This window comes from Callorhinus ursinus, unplaced genomic scaffold (genome assembly GCF_003265705.2).
Source record: "Callorhinus ursinus isolate GAN/ISIS: 27379988/994484 unplaced genomic scaffold, GSC_fseal_2.0 scaffold9, whole genome shotgun sequence".
Classification (NCBI taxonomy): domain Eukaryota; kingdom Metazoa; phylum Chordata; class Mammalia; order Carnivora; family Otariidae; genus Callorhinus; species Callorhinus ursinus.
Genome location: NW_027397071.1, coordinates 12,611,186 through 12,618,277, shown reverse-complemented (window position 1 = coordinate 12,618,277; position 7,092 = coordinate 12,611,186). Strand labels below are relative to the sequence as shown.

The 7,092-nt window shown below is 36.7% G+C and overlaps 1 pseudogene; it reads left to right on the top strand.

Annotated features, from left to right (window-relative positions):
* The first annotated feature begins 390 nt into the window (after positions 1 to 390).
* LOC112824625 (ATP synthase peripheral stalk subunit b, mitochondrial pseudogene) lies at positions 391 to 1,257 on the top strand (annotated as a pseudogene).
* Positions 1,258 to 7,092: the final 5,835 nt, after the last annotated feature.

Here is a 7,092-nt window from a genome sequence, read left to right as displayed (position 1 = left end):
TTAAATCCTGTATCTTGCTAATAAAATCTAGAAATGACTCAGATGGCAAATAACTAAGAGCTTTAAGGCTATTAAGAGACCCTTAAAATCGCCAGTCTGCCATTTGGCAAAGCCATCCATGTCAATTGCCATACTACCACTGTGTTAGGCATAATATTATTCCTTTTGCCAATCTGTGTTTGTAACACTTCCATATTATAATTGGACCAGAAGAGTTATTAAGTATTGCTGCCCATAGGGACCAAATTATGGCAAAATTATGATAGTTACTATGTCATTGCCTGTGATTCCAAATGGATAAATCACACTTTTCTAAATGTGAAGACAGTGATAAAGAGAAAGTAGAAGGGGAATGTGTTTATCAACATAGAAATATCAAGATAGGAGCAACCATCTTGCTCCCGCCCCTGACAGAGACTCTTGCCCGGGTCACTGGGACGCAGAGCCTGCTGTCCGGACCCTGGTTGACCATGCTATCCCGGGTGGTTTTTTCTGCGGCCGTTGCAGCGGCCCCCTGTCTGAAGAATGCAGCTTTCCTTGGTCCAGGGGTATTGCAGGCAACAAGGATCTTCCACACAGGGTAGCCAAGTCTTGCCCCTGTACCACCTCTTCCTGAACATGGAGGAAAAGTTCGTTTGGGGCTGATCCCCGAAGAATTCTTCCAGTTCATTTACCCCAAAACTGACATAACAGGACCCTATGTGCTTGGAACCGGACTTATCCTATATTTTCTGTCCAAAGAAATATATGTGATTACTGCAGAGACCTTCTCTGCCATATCAACAATAGGGTTGCTTATCTATGTAGTTAAAAAATATGGTGCCTCTATTGGAGAATTTGCTGATAAACTCAATGAGCAAAAAATTGCCCAACTAGAAGAGGTGAAGCAGGTTTCCATCAAACAAATCCAGGATGCAATTGATATGGAGAAGTCACAGCAGGCCCTGGTTCACAAGCGCCATTACCTTTTTGATGTCCAGAGGAATAACATTGCTATGGCACTAGAACTTACTTACCAGGAACGGCTGCACAGAGTATACAAGGAGGTGAAGAATCGCCTGGACTATCACATCTCTGTGCAGAACATGATGCACTGAAAGGAACAAGAGCACGTGATAAACTGGGTGGAGAAGCATGTGGTGCAGAGCATCTCTGTACAGCAGGAAAAGGAGACAATTGCCAAGTGCATTGCAGATCTAAAGCTGCTTGCAAAGAAGGCTCAAGCGCAGCCAGTTCTGTAAATGCATCTATCCTGGTGGAGAAACTAGTCCATGGAACAAAATCTTTCTGTATTGATGTCTACTGAAGTTACACTTAACCTTTCCTAAAAATGAAAAGTTTGATTCATATAGAGAATTAAAACAATCTATTGGCCCATGAAAAAAACAAAAAGAAATATCAAGATATATACCAGGTCTATACATAGTCGTATAGTTATAGCCCTAGAACATATAGACCTTGGGGAAAGGAGGTTGTTAACTCTACTGGGAAGATGCTTGTGAAGAAATTAAGTAATTATAGAGCAAAGAGCTAAGATGAGGAAGCACTACTGTTAGAAATCCCCTGAAAATTCACCACAAAGTATTTAAAGACAATGAGCAATAAAATGTCTACTTCAGAAGATCTGATGATTAATTCCACAGGCAAGTAGTTTATAAGGAAGAAAAATCACAGTGTATTCAAGAAACCAAAGACTTAAGTTTGAAACTGCAGTTAGATTTCTTTTTCTAATATTCAGAGCATTACTTTCAGGATCACACAGTGATATTCAGAAGTGAAAATGTGATTTAGCCCAAGAATAAATAGCAATAAAAAAAGAATAAATAACAATAACCTTCAAACAAATAAAGCAAATAAGTTAATAGAAATCTAGTGTATAGCTAATTTATATTTTCTTCCAAAGGTATAAATATATAACATAAATAAATATATATAATACATAAATAACATACACACACACACACATATATGAGTTATTATGTATCTACCCTGTTGGAAGATGTAATCTGATTAAGAAGATAAAATATGCATATAGAAGGTTAGATGAAACATAAGACAGCCTGTGTCAAGGTAACTGGTTAAAATGTTGTGAAGGTAGGGACTATTTCTTAAGGAATCTCTGAATTCCTTGCAGTAAACATGGTGGGAATAATATGGTCATCTGTGTCATCGACATTGTTGTCCATAGGGAAATACACTGTTGGAAGCACTTCACAAGTATTTACTCATTCTACTTTCACAAATACCCTGTGAGAATGATGCTATAATTATCTATATTTTTAGTGATTAGGAACAGGAAAGAGGGGCACCTGGGTGGCTCAGTTGGTTAAGCGACTGCCTTCGGCTCAGGTCATGATCCCGGAGTCCTGGGATCGAGTCCTGCATCGGGCTCCCTGCTCAGCGGGGAGCCTGCTTCTACCCTTCCCCCCTCCCATGTACTCTCTCTCTCTCATTCTCGCTCTCTCAAATAAATAAATAAATCTTTAAAAAAAAAAAAGGAAACAGGAAAGAGTGGTTGAGTAATCCACCAAGGTTACATAGCCAACAAATCATAAAATCAATATTTAAAAGCAGGCAGACCGACATGGGAAACTGGAGCTTTTAAGCAGTATATCACACAGCCTCAGTGAATGTATTGAGTTGCATTCAATTAATTCACGTGTACAAACTGTTTGTAAGAAAACAGAAGAGGAGATGAGATTAGTCTCACTTTGGATTAGGGTAATGCAAGAGTTTAGCACTCCAGTACAATTTCAACTTTGAACCAGCCAAAAACAGGAAAAATTTTCCTGTTATCTCTGGAGCCCTTCTGCTTCAGAAATCATAAATTTCAATGTCTCAGTTTGACCCTGAATTCTTATCCTTCTATCACTTTAATTCTTTTATTACATTTTCCCCTCATTCAAATTTATTGATTAGCTTAACTTTCCCTATTTCTCAGTTTTTCAATCCATGACACATACTTATGGAAAAGGAGTGAAAAAACACAGGAGTGAATGAACAGCATAATAAATGGTACAGAAGCAAAAATGAGCTCTGTTAAAAACCCTGAAGTAACTCTTTACTTCCCTCAAAGTAAAATATTCTTCAGGGCTCAACATGAGCTTCCACTTTATGTCTCAAATATCATCCTGTCTCTGACCTCTCTAGGACTATGTTCCCTTGCTGCACAACCACACTGCTTTTTTTTCAAGCACTACATGCAAAGTCCTATCCCAAGGCTTTGCTCAACTCTCCCCTCTGCCTGAAAGCCTCTGCTCTCACTTCTGACCCTCTCAATGAAGCTGGCTCTCACCATATAGTTTAATGATGTAATTAGTCCCTCTCACTTGCCCAGAACACCTATTCAAACTTGCTTTACTATGCTTTTTGTTTTTCTTTTAGCATGTATCAGCCTCTAACATAGTATAGTAAATACTTTATTATGTTTGTGTTATAATGTAATCTCCACAAGATCAGAAATATTTTATCCACTAACAAATGTATTGCACGAATGAATACAGTATATCCTGGAAATGTATCCCTTTGCAGGGCAACACTTACACATTGGCAGTGGTGGCCCTAAAAGTTAGCTTGGAGAACATTACCTGCTAAGTTCCACTAAATTCTTTAAACCAACCTGAATTATGTAAAGGCAGTTTGCTGTACAGATGCAGCTTCAAGATCAGTCATCTAGCTTACCTTCTCAGACAAGTGCCCAACGCTAGGTGTTCTTCTATTTTTGAAACCTGGGAGGAGCCACGGATAATGAGTTATAATGCAAGACTGTTGTAATTTTTGGATTCCCAGAACATTCCACATTCATTCAGTCACTCATTCATCTGTACACCCATTTATCTATCCAATCAGTATTGCCTGCACACCTTGTAGGAGTCAGGTACGCTGCTAGGCATTGGGGAGATCAAGATGAAAGTATGTAGTTCTTTGCTGAATCAGTCTGGGTAGCACATAGATGTTTGATGAATGCTGAATGAATGGGTATATAGAGGCCACTAAGTGTTTAAGACGAAGGGGGTGGAAAAAATTATTCTCTGAGGCTGATTTCTTCATGTGTAAAAAGAGATTACAAGATAAATAATTTTGATATATCCCTTTTATAAGTCCATGATTTGGTCCAATGAAGAACAACAAACTACTAAAAAGTATTAAGCATGGAGATGTCAAAGTGATATTTGATCAAGATTCTTTTTGACAAGGATTTGCAATGAGAATTAGAAAGAGAGAGGTAGAGTCAGAGACAAGACACGCAGAGAAAAACAGAAACAGATACCATTGTATACAGACACTGAAAGCTGGGAAAGAGGAGCTTAAAGAGTCGTTAAGGCCAAGCCTCTGACGCTGAAACTTAAAGGGAAAAACACCAATGTAATATTATTTAAAGAACAGATCAACTGTGCTTGGTATCTAAATGCTAGCAAGGGAGAATTTGAAGCTCTGGCTGCAGACAACTTAGTTGTCTGCAGTTGTCTGCTGCAGCTCTGAGTTTAAGTAAATTTATTTTATTATTTATGGCTTTCTTTACTTGTCCTGCCTGCCATATTAGATTACAACATCTTTAAATTTAAAGAATAAGATCTTAAAAATGAGGCAAAAGAGGTACAGACAAAGCATATGGTGAAGAAAGTAAAGTGGAGGAAAGAGTTTCTAATTTATACATATCATTTTATATTTTATATTACAGTGCTACTACATTTTAAACTCTCCATTAAACTCCAAACTTTGTGGCAGAGGGGTGAATTGTTTTCTGAATTTGTCCTGGATTGTTTTGTGATTTGGCATGGATTTAGAGAGAAAAGAAAGAGATGGGAATGATCAAGAGAATAGGACTTTGATAAATGAAAATGTTTCCAATGCATAAACTGTGACTCCAATAGAAATTTTATGAACCAAGTGAATTGAATATAAGGTATTTTGAAATATGGCCATTATGTAACCTGGGAAAAGATTCAGATGACTTGCAAATTTTCCTAAAGAAAATACACTGTTATATGATTGCTAATTTCCAGTCCCCAGTGAGTAAATTAAAGGTAGTTTCTAAACACTATGACTATGCGATTTTAGTTAATTTAATACAAGCAGTTGGATTACCTAACATATTTGGTGGGCCTCAAAATTACAGTTTAAAACAGTTAAGTTTACATTACAATGGTAAAGCGTTTAAATATTCTGAGTGGAATGTACAGATACAAAAAAGAAAGAAAAAAATGACTTGTGGTGAATATGCTGAGTTGCCATAATCTCCTCGGATTGTGTCTTCCTACATATGAAATCTTGGTAATCTACTTAAGAGTTTTAACTTAATGATATTAAGTGTCACAGAGAGAAAGAAGTACAACATACGTCATTAAGGAAACTGTACAGAGGTACCCTTTTTCTCAGAAAATATTTTAAAGGTATGGTGAGCTCATGATACCCCATCAGTAAGCAGTTGTCAGGCTTAAGTGAGGACCTGAACAACTCAAGCGACAGCCATCTTATAAGATTTAGTAAAGCATTTTAGGGATTTCTGAAGCTCATGTGTGATTTTTTTTTCTCAAGAATTCCATTATTCATTTAATTTCAATATAGCTAAAGTTTATAAGAGGACATATGAAATTATAAGCCAATATGAAGGTAATGCATTTTTTCAAGGGATTTAAGAATTCTTTCATATGCGTTCCCAAATGTGTCCGTGAACACTAATGTATATTTCATGTATATCCATTTTAGCACCTTCATTAATTTGCAGACTCCTTGAAACAGAGACCAAGTCTTATTCACCTTCAGTATCTCCCCTGGTATTGAGCTCATAGTTGGATCCACTAACAAATTATTGATTACCTGATTAAAAGTAACTCATTCAGGGTATATAAAAAAAGCTGTTTTTAGTAAGTTTAATCTATACTTTTTTTTCACTTTCAAGTGATTACTAAGGTTATAAAAGCAACCACTCCTTCTGATCTCAGTTTAAAAGTCGTTCTTCAGGGGGACATATCTCTGATATTTAACCTCTACCTTCTGTCGCTAACCACTTCCCACCCCGGGTACAACAATGTCAAATCCTCTTGTCTACCTTAATAAACTTAAACTCAGCTTACCAGGCACATTTAATTCTGTGGTCATTTCATTAATGTTTTCTTTACTAGAATATAAAATCCCATACAAAGAGGAATTTGTTTTGGCTTCCACTTTCATTTTACTACAACAGAATTTGGCAAATAGTGTAATTTTTACAAATGTTTTAGACTTATGGGAGCAGGGGGAAGAAAGGGAAGAAGCGAGAGGGAGGGAGAGAGAAGGGAAAGGAGGTCTCCATAGTTTATTATTTATTTAATAGCAAGAAGGAGTTTGCAATGATTGAATCAGTCACCTAGAGTCCCCTCCACTCCTCACCTCATCTCCACCCCAACTTTGACCAACAAATGCATTTATAAGATGGTTGGCCAAAATCAGGGGTATAGTTTTTGGAGAGTTTTCTCTATTTTTTCTTTATGTCTTATGTCAAAAGGTCAGGCTCATAACATAAAGTAAATGAAGACATGATTATTGTCCAGACAGTGTCTAATATTGATTCTTTCCAAAGGTGTATGGACAGCAGATTTAGTTCCTAGTTTATATTGCTCTATAGTAGCAATGCCCAAATCATGCTATAACAAATAGCAGTCCCTCAAGCTTTTAACAAGTACCCTGCACAAAAGTTGTTGTGGTTATGCTTGTGTGAGAGATCCTCCTATTTTTTTTTTTTTTTGCATGAGGACTTCTTAAGACCTGTAAAATATTAATACCATGATTCTCCAGAAAAAAAAAAAAATATCATGATTCTCCAGGAAGGGAAATTAGCATGCAGCATTTGCCAAACCTATTTGAAATTGAAGATTTATTTTATTTTATGTTATTTTTAAAGCAACTAATCATATCCCTAGGAACTAGTATTTCACTGTATGCTAGATTTTGGGCTTGAGTCCCAAGTTTTATAAATTAAAGCCTCCTCAAACTACCTTTCAATTCATGCTAATAAAGGATAAAGAAGGATACTGAGGCAGTAGGCCTCGTCTCTGATTTTACATTCTAGTGGTTGTTCTCATCATTTTATTATAAATAACATGAGGACAG